Raw genomic sequence first — 9,688 nt, forward strand, 5'->3', positions numbered from 1 at the left:
CCACAGGCTGTGCCTGGTATTGCAGCTCAGTACTATTAAAGTGAGTGGGGCTGAGCGGCAAGGTGACGCACAACCTGCAGACAGGTACCTGAAAACAACTCCAGCACTAATAGTTACTGGAGACGTTCTTAAAGGGACCGCTCTGCAGATTGTGCAGTGAACCCACCCCAACTCTACCAGAAGAGGCGCTGGTGATGCTGATAGATAGGAGATGGTTTGCAGCGGTTTTCTATGGATGCCGGACCTGGGTCCTGCAAATCTTTCTGCTCCAGTCTATAGCAGAGGTTAGCGGCAGTCGCTATCTCACAAGATAGATGATGATCGACATCTGGGTCACGTTTTTCCACACTTAAAGGGGTTGTCTGTTAGTTTAAAGGAGCTTTCTGTTTCCTGCAGGGATAACGTCACGTCACTCTATCAGATTGCTGCAGCCAATCACTGGCATGTACAGCATGAGACCGTAGAAACCAGTGATCGACTGCAGCAGTCACATGGATTATACAACATCATCGCTGCAGGAAAAAAAGTGATGGCCGCCAGAGTGTGAGCACGGGAGAAGCGAAGGAGTCATCAGGCGAGAAATATTTGTTTTTTATGGGTCAATTTTGTAAAATTTCCAACTGCCTTAAGTGGTATCAAATCCCTATCATATCACTAACTTAAAGCCGCAGCAGTTCTTAAACTTTGACTAAGTTTGATACATAGAATCCAACCTGCAGTGTAAAGCATGGGGGACAAAACAGCAGTATGAGACTGACAGGACATGAGGCATCTTTCAGGTTACCTCCTACTCCAGTACTAATTGCAGTATAGCTGGAGTCAGTGATTATGGATTTACGGAGCAGTCGGTATGTAAGACCGGAGGGATCATGGACTGGACTTCTGCTTTAAGTCCCAGGAAGTGAGAACGGTTGACGCTGCTGCAAAAATCATGTCCGACATAGTTCAGTGTAAAGCGTCATCTGCTGACTTTACTGGAGAGAAGAGAAGGAGCGGAGACGGCGGGAAGAGGAGGAGCGGCAGCGGCTGCTGCGAGAGGAGGAGAAGCGGAGGAAAGAAGAGGAGCAGAGGCTGCGGAGAGAGGAGGAAGAGAGGATGCGAGCAGAGGATAAACGGTTTAGAATGGAACAGCAGAAGTAAGTACTCCCATCGGAAGTCACTCATCTTTCTTAAAGGATATTTTTGGGTGGGTCACTCATTCAGGACCCTCGTAGTATGAGCCATAGTGCAAGGAGCAGTCTGTTGTATGCAATGCTGGTGACCGGTTGGAGGGTACATGCGCTGGGGTCACCAACAATGGGGTCCACGGAGCCCTGTCACATTCATTTTAATGGAAAATTACTAAAGCTCTGCCGGCCACAGGCAATGGCGGGTGCAGCAGTCATTAGGGCAGGATCGTGCATTTGTGTTTCAAATCTTAATTCTATTTTTTTTTTGCAGGCAGCAGATCATGGCCGCCCTGAACTCGCAGACAGCGGTGCAGTTTCAGCAGTACGCAGCGCAGCAGTACCCGGGGAACTTCGAGCAACAGCAGCTCCTGATCCGGCAGCTGCAGGAACAGCACTACCAGCAGTACATGCAGCAGCTGTACCAAGTGCAGCTCGCTCAGCAACAGGTAGACGCAGCGCACAGACCCCCGAGCCTCGCTGCTCTGAGCTGCATTTACCTGTCGGACCATGTTCCCACGTAGCATAAATGCTGCAGGGTTTGGTTTTTTTTGCAGAAAATCCCCTGTGTTTAAAACGGTGTTTCCCAAACTCCAGTCCTCACGGCCCCCATAGGTCATGTTTTCAGGATTTCCTTAGTATTTCCATCACCTGTGTAATACTATCAAGGCATCAGGAATTCTCTCACCTGTGTAATACGAAGGAGATCCTGAAACATGACCTGTGGGGGCCGTGAGGACTGGAGTTTTGGAAACACTGGTTTAAAAGTTTGAGGAAACTTCTTGTGCTTCCCGGAAAACTCCTGACCGCTGTGCATCTAAAGACGTTGCTGAAATTTGTGTTTTTTTGGTTTGTTTATTTTTTCCTGTGGAGCCGAAAAAATGCATGAAAAAATGCCCTCGCTTCTTGTACAGAATTAATAAAACCTTCAGATCTTCAACAATAAATGGGGTAAAAACACCTGTAAAAATAAGATAATCAGAGTAGATTGCTATTGCGGGTTTTGATGTAGAAAATAAACCCTGCACTTTACGCTCCCTGGAACCTGAACTAATTAACTAATTGTTTTTAGTAAGAAAAAAATAAAAAAATTGCGCGGCTGAGTCTTGCTCTTGATGATGGCGGTGCGCTGAGTAGCTGGTTGATTAGATGCAGCGTTTATAAGTGGAAGACAGTGGGATTTGTGTGCAGCGTCTATTGGAGCCTGTGGTTGTCTGAAACGCTGCCTCATTAGAAGTTAAGCTTCTTTGTTCTTCCCCTCATGCTTTACACTGCAGTTTTGCTTTGCAGCATACAAGAAATGAAGAATGCTCATAAATGACGTGGTGTTACCCTCTCCTTACCCTCTCGGCCTTACAGAAACAGCAGGAGGCACTTTCGGCTGGAACCAGCTCCCCTGTCAGTTCTCCATCCAAGATGAACATGGGAAGCATCACCGGCTCCGGAGAAGCCCCCTCGGTCAATGGACAAACCCACCCACACATAGACAATGCTGAGAAAGAACTGGAGGCCGACCCCGCTGGAAGACCTGCTGGAGAACGCGCCTAAAGGTGCGTCCTATTGACCCCAGTGGGGTTGGGGTCTGTTGGGTGGACAAACAGACGATACCTGGACATTGGCTAATGGTTTATGTTTGCTCATTATTTTTCCACTTCCTTCTCTCTACAGAGTCCACGCCGGTCATTGCTGCCCCATCCACGTGGACAAGACCCCAAATTAAAGACTTCAAAGAGAAGATCCGGCAGGACGCGGATTCAGTCATCACCGTCGGAAGAGGAGAGGTGGTCACAGTCCGGGTCCCCACACACGAGGAGGGCTCCTATCTTTTCTGGGAGTTTGCCACAGATAACTTTGACATTGGTTTTGGGGTTTACTTTGAATGGACAGACTCCCCAAACACGGCTGTGAGCGTGCACGTCAGCGAGTCCAGCGAGGACGAGGACGAAGGTACTTTGTACAATTTTCATACTTCATTCCTGTACAATAAATACTGTAGCAGGTCTTCACTGCATCTCACCCCCTCTTCCTGAAGAGGTCGGGGGTCTCTCGAGAAGCAGCATCTTACCCCCTCGTTTTAAGGAGGTTGGGGCCTCTCGAGAAGCAGTGTCTTACCCCCTCGTCTTAAGGAGGTTGGGGCCTCTCAAGAAGCAGTGTCTCACCCCCTCGTCTTGAGGAGGTTGGGGCCTCTCGAGAAGCAGCGTCTCACCCCTTTGATTTGAGGAGGTTGGGGCCTCTTGAGAAGCAGCATCTCACCCCTTCGTCCTGAGGAGGTCGGGGGGTCTCTCTAGAAGCAGCATCTCACCCTTTCATCCTGAGGAGTTAGGGGGTCTCACCCCCTCGCCCTGAAGAGTTCTGGGGGTCCTATTGAAGCAGCGTCTCACCCCCTCGTCCTGAGCAGGTTGGGGGCCTGTTGAGAAGCAGCGTCTCACCACCTCATCCGGACGAGGTAGGGGGCCTTTCGAGAAGCAGCGTCTCACCCCCTCATCCGGACGAGGTAGGGGGCCTTTCGAGAAGCAGCGTCTCACCCCCTCATCCGGACGAGGTCGGGGCCTCTTGAGAAGCAGCGTCCCACCCCCTTGTTCCGAGGAGGTCGGAGGCTTCTGGAGAAGCACCAACTGGTCATGGATGTTCACCTCTGCAGGAGATCAAAAACCAACAATGTGCTCTCTGGGGCGTTACTGTGGTCTCTCTTGCTTTCCGTAGGTTAAGATTGACCTATCAGACTGGCGGGATGGTTGAGTCGCTGCCTAATTTATCCTCTCCCCAATGCCAGTAGTGGAGGAGCTGTGCCTCTGCAGAGGGAAAACGGGCCGCATCTAGCGTCAGAGAGGCTCATTCACACTTTAAAGTAAAAAGCTTGCGAGCGTGCTCTCCTTGCCAAGGAAACCAGTCACCACTGATAGTTTGTAGAGGTGGCCGGTATCCTAGGCAACCAGCTGTAAACTATAGAATTAAGAATACCTCCATATTTGACAACAGAGATACTTTTTAATAAAGAGTGAAATGTAAAGTTCCTGGTGTTTACAAGCACTTTGCAATTTTACCCAGCGAAGATGGAGGAAAAACCGCACCAAAAACGGATCAGATCAGCATGAGTCGCCCTGTACTCTCTCTGCGGGATTTCTGTAAGACTGCTTGTTTCCGGATTATTCCCGGAAGACCCCTTTATGCTTCTGTTTTAGCTCCGCGCCCATGACTTGTCCCACTCTGATATCCTGGACTCACTCCTGACTTGTGTCTGTTCTTTACAGAGAATCCCAACAACGAAGAGAAAGCCGAAAAGAACGCCAACAAGCCTCAGCTGGAGGAGATTGTGCCGGTCTACAGGCGGGATCGTCACGAAGAGGTGGACGCCGGCAGCCACCAGTACCCCGGCCGGGGGCTCTACCTGCTCAAATTTGACAACTCTTATTCCTTGTGTCGTTCAAAATCTGTGTACTACAGAGTGTATTATACTAGATAAAGGAGGGGCCTGCGGTCAGGGGGAGGAGCCGGCAATCAGGGGGAGGGGCAAGTGATCATGGGGCGGGGCCTGCAATCAGGGGGAGGGGCCAGGGCAGTAAGTCGCTCACATGACCTGGATCCTTTTCGATAAGTGTCGCCTCCTCATCGCTCCTCGTGGCGGCCGACACTAATTCAGAGTGCTGTGATTTAACCCGTTCTTTGCCACTACGATTGGTGGACATGAAAGGGGTTAAACATAATTTGGCTGCGCCTGCACTTTTGTGTTTTGTGGTTTTTTTCGCACTTGTTTGGGATTTTTAATTCTATTCTCTGTGCGCCCACTCGGGGGCATTTCATGATCTGTTCAGAAGATGAACGCGCATGAGAAGCGTCATGGAGGAGGGGGCACCTTTGTGTTGGGTACCAGGGTAGTGGGCGCCCCCTCAAGACTGGTGGAAGGGTAAAGGTCCCATGCGTTCCCCTCGGTCTGCCCTATTCTGTACCACGCGCAGGTAGCTCAGCGCCATCGCAAACAGCAACGGTTTCTCCTCCACTATAGGTCAGGGCAAATCCGAAATGTGCTGTTGCCTCTCTGGTATCAGCCGTCTGTAGCGGGCAGGAGAGGGTAGTGGGGAAAGTTTCTTATCTCTTCTCTCATCAGTCTGATTTGTCTGATCTTGTACCATGTAAAATATGTAACAAATATGAGAAATGGTTTATAATAATAATAATCATATGGAATAATCTGTCCTGTGTGATCTGGTGGAAACACTGCACCTCCCCCAATGCCCCGCAGCAGAGCATGCGCTATGTGAGACCACCAGGGGTGGGCCGCAGGGCGGAGGGGGGGGTTCACGAAGCCTGAGAAGCTAGGAGGAATCTGGCAGACTTGCGATTGCTGCTCTGGAGGTGATAACAGCATTTCCTATAGATTTTACCTGTATGATGCTGCACTACGCCTTGTTGTCATATAAGGGTAAGTCACAGGGCAACGGTCTCTGGTTGTTGTGAAACTACAACTCCCAGCATGCCCGGACAGCTCCTTGACTTTAGTCTGACTTGCACTAATACATTATGTAATTTCGGTTGTTTTCTATGAAGGCGTCGCTTTTCTATATCGCGTCCAATGAGCTGGATGAGGGCAGAATACGGCCGCCATACATTTACCATGGGAGATGGCTGATCGGCTCTGTGTATCGCTCAGTGCACCTATGTGGGAGCAGTCAGGGCGGCCATATTGCTCATCACTCAGCTTTCCCAGAAACTGAACGGAGGGATAGAATTTGCCCCTGCAAATGATACTATGAGCTGTAGGGATTAATGGCCAGACATTTAGATCCAGACTGTAGAGATTGTGGACGGTGGGGATCAGGCTGGTCACAGGACAGGGCCGTGCAGATGGTTTCCGCTCTGCATTGGGGGGGCCGGTATCGTATACGGCTCCTATTATAAGGCGCTATACAGGTCGGGTGTTGGACTTTGCTGCCAGCAGCTGCACTTCTCCCTGCAGAAATGAGACCACCCATCCCCTTCAGCAGAGCAGTGATCAGAGCTATGGACGGGTGGGCTGTAACATTAGGGGCCCCTGGTACTCAACTTTCAGCCTGGAAGCAAGAAAAATCTCAGGTGCCAGTTTCTGATCATGTGGTTCAGTGTGATGTGAATGTTCAGGAATCTGCACCAATTTATTTACTATGTCTAAAGTCTGTCTTCTAATACAAGAATTAAGGTGCTGCCAGCAGCCACCACTAGAGGGCACCAGTGGTGTATGCACTGAGCTCTGCGCTGGCAGCAGCCTCCACTAGAGGGCACCTATGGTGTATGCACTGAGCTCTGCGCTGCCAGCAGTCTCCACTAGAGGGCGCCTGTGGTGTATGCACTGAGCTCTGCGCTGCCAGCAGCCTCCACTAGAGGGCACCTGTGGTGTATGCACTGAGATCTGCACTGCCAGCAGCCTCCACTAGAGGGCACCTGTGGTGTATGCACTGAGATCTGCACTGCCACCAGCCTCCACTAGAGGGCACCTGTGGTGTATGCACTGAGATCTGCACTGCCAGCAGCCTCCACTAGAGGGCACCTGTGGTGTATGCACTGAGCTCTGCTCTGCCAGAAGTCTCCACTAGAGGGCGCCTGTGGTGTATGCACTGAGCTGTGCGCTGCCAGCAGTCTCCACTAGAGGGCACCTGTGGTGTGTGCACTGAGATCTGCACTGCCAGCAGCCACCACTAGAGGGCACCTGTGGTATGTTGAATGCACTGAGCTCCATACCACCATCAGCCACCACTAGAGGGCACCTGTGCTGTTGTATGCACTGAGCTGTGCCTTTCCTGTGCTGTTGTATGGACAGAGCTCTGCGCTGCCAGCAGCCACCACTAGAGGGCGCCTGCGGTATGTTGTATGCACTGAACTCTGCGCTGGCTGCTGCCACCACTGGAGGGCACTTTCGTTATGTACTGAGCTCCATGCAGCCAGCGGTCACCATTAGAGGACGCCTGTTGTATGTACTGAGCTCCGCACTGCCTGCAGTAACCACTAGAGGATGCCTGTGGTGTATGCACTGAGCTCTGCGCTGCCAGCAGCCTCCACTAGAGGATGCCTGTGGTGAATGCCCTGAGATCTGCGCTGCCAGCAGCCACCACTAGAGGGCGCCTGTGGTGTATGCACTGAGATCTGCACTGCCAGCAGCCTCCACTAGAGGACGCCTGTGGTGTATGCACTGAGATCTGCGCTGCCAGCAGCCACCACTAGAGGGCGCCTGTGGTGTATGCACTGAGATCTGCGCTGCCAGCAGTCACCACTAGAGGGCGCCTGTGGTGTATGCACAGAGATCTGCGCTGCCAGCAGTCACCACTAGAGGGCGCCTGTGGTATGGTGTATGCACTGTGCTCTGCGCTGCCAGCAGCCACCACTAGAGGGAGCCTGTGGTGTATGCACAGAGATCTGCGCTGCCAGCAGTCACCACTAGAGGGCGCCTGTGGTATGGTGTATGCACTGTGCTCTGCGCTGCCAGCAGCCACCACTAGAGGGAGCCTGTGGTGTATGCACAGAGATCTGCGCTGCCAGCAGTCACCACTAGAGGGCGCCTGTGGTATGGTGTATGCACTGTGCTCTGCGCTGCCAGCAGCCACCATTAGAGGGCGCCTGTGGTATGGTGTATGCACTGTGCTCTGCGCTGTCAGCAGCCACCACTAGAGGGCGCCTGTGGTGTATGCACTGAGCTCTGCGCTGCCAGCAGCCACCACTAGAGGGTGCCTGTGATGTGTTGTATGCACTGAGATCTGCGCTGTCAGCAGCCTCCACTAGAGGGCGCCTGTGGTGTATGCACTGAGATCTGCGCTGCCAGCAGCCTCCACTAGAGGGCGCCTGTGGTGTATGCACTGAGATCTGCGCTGCCAGCAGCCTCCACTAGAGGGCACCTGTGGTGTATGCACTGAGATCTGCGCTGTCAGCAGCCTCCACTAGAGGGTGCCTGTGGTGTATGCACTGAGATCTGCGCTGCCAGCAGCCTCCACTAGAGGGCGCCTGTGGTGTATGCGCTGAGCTCTGCATTGCCTGCGCTGTTGTATGGACAGAGCTCTGCGTTGCCAGCAGCCACCACTAGAGGGCGCCTACGGTATGTTGTATGCACTGAACTCTGCGCTAGCTGCAGCCACCACTGGAGGGCACCTGCTGTATATAATGAGCTTCATGCTGCCTGCGGTCACCACTAGAGGGCGCCTGTGGTGTGTTGTATGCACTGAGCTCCCCCTAGTGGTGGCTGTGAGTAATCAGCATTTTAAAGTCTTATGTAAAAAGATAAAATAAATTAAAATTGTGTACAACTTGGAAAGGTGGACAGGTCACTAATGGGCTCCAATATTGAATTTGCCCTGAAAAATCAGCTATTCCCATCAATGAGCTCTCGCTGAGCAGCACATATGTGCTTAACCCCTTATTAGTCAATCATTCCTGAAAACCCCCCCATTACCCTGCAGTAACCCTAAATCCCCGTAGCCTTTGCAGGGCGTCCGTGTGTTATACCTGCACTGAATCTGTATTTCAGCCTCTCGTCCTTTAGGGCCTCAGGATCTTGACGAGTTCCCCTGAAGACCCCCAGATGCAGAATGTCCCCATGATGGAAGGTTTCCCAGCATATAGCATCCATCGCCCCTTGTCAGCGCTGCCTGCCGGGGCCGGACGTTAACCCTTTCTTTCCCCGTGAGCCCCCTCTCGTCTCGTTGCTGCCTTCCAGCTCTTCACCAATCAGCGAATCGTATTGGTGAGGACCGGGGAGCGCCGCTGCCTGTGCGGATACTTCCACTGCAAGAAGCCGAGAGATGAGCAACTGCTCGCAGCAGAAGTATCCCGACCCGCAGCGCCGCTCCCCGGTCCTCCCTTCACACCCTAGCCGCTGATGTCCCCACAGTATCCGCATGGTGTTACAAAGGTCCGGACATTTGTGTTAAAAATCGCTGATTGGTCGCTGGCGCTGCCCGCGACCAATCACCGATTTGGGCGCCAAATTTAAATATCGGCCGCGACCAATCACCGATCTTGGCTCCACATTTAAACACCGCTCTCGGCTTCTCGGAGTGGAAGTATCCGCACAGGCAGCGGCGCTCCCCGGTCCTCACTAATACGATTCCGCTCCCCGCTCCTCACCAATACGATTCGCTGATTGGTCGCGTGCGGAGAGCGCGACCAATCAGTGATGTTGGCGCTAAAGTTAAACACCACTGTGCTGATTGGTCGCCGACGCTGTGCGCGACCAATCACCGATTTGGGCGGCACATTTAAATAGCGTCCGCGACCAATCAGTACAGCGGTGTTTAAATGTGGAGCCAAGATCGGTGATTGGTCGTGGCCGATATTTAAATTTGGCGCCGAAATCGGTGATTGGTTGCGGGCAGCGCCAGCGACCAATCAGCGATTTTTAACACAAATGCTGACATGCATGCGGCTAGGGCGTGAAGGGAGGACCGGGGAGCGGCGCTGCGGGTCCAATTGGTCGCGGCCGCTATTTAAATGTGCCGCACAAATCGTTGATTGGTTGCGGACTTGGCCCGCGACCAAGCACTGATCTTGCGGCCAAAGTTAAA

This window comes from Phyllobates terribilis, unplaced genomic scaffold, assembly GCF_046119375.1.
Source record: "Phyllobates terribilis strain yellow unplaced genomic scaffold, ASM4611937v1 Scaffold_256__1_contigs__length_2794641, whole genome shotgun sequence".
NCBI classification, from domain to species: Eukaryota; Metazoa; Chordata; class Amphibia; order Anura; family Dendrobatidae; genus Phyllobates; species Phyllobates terribilis.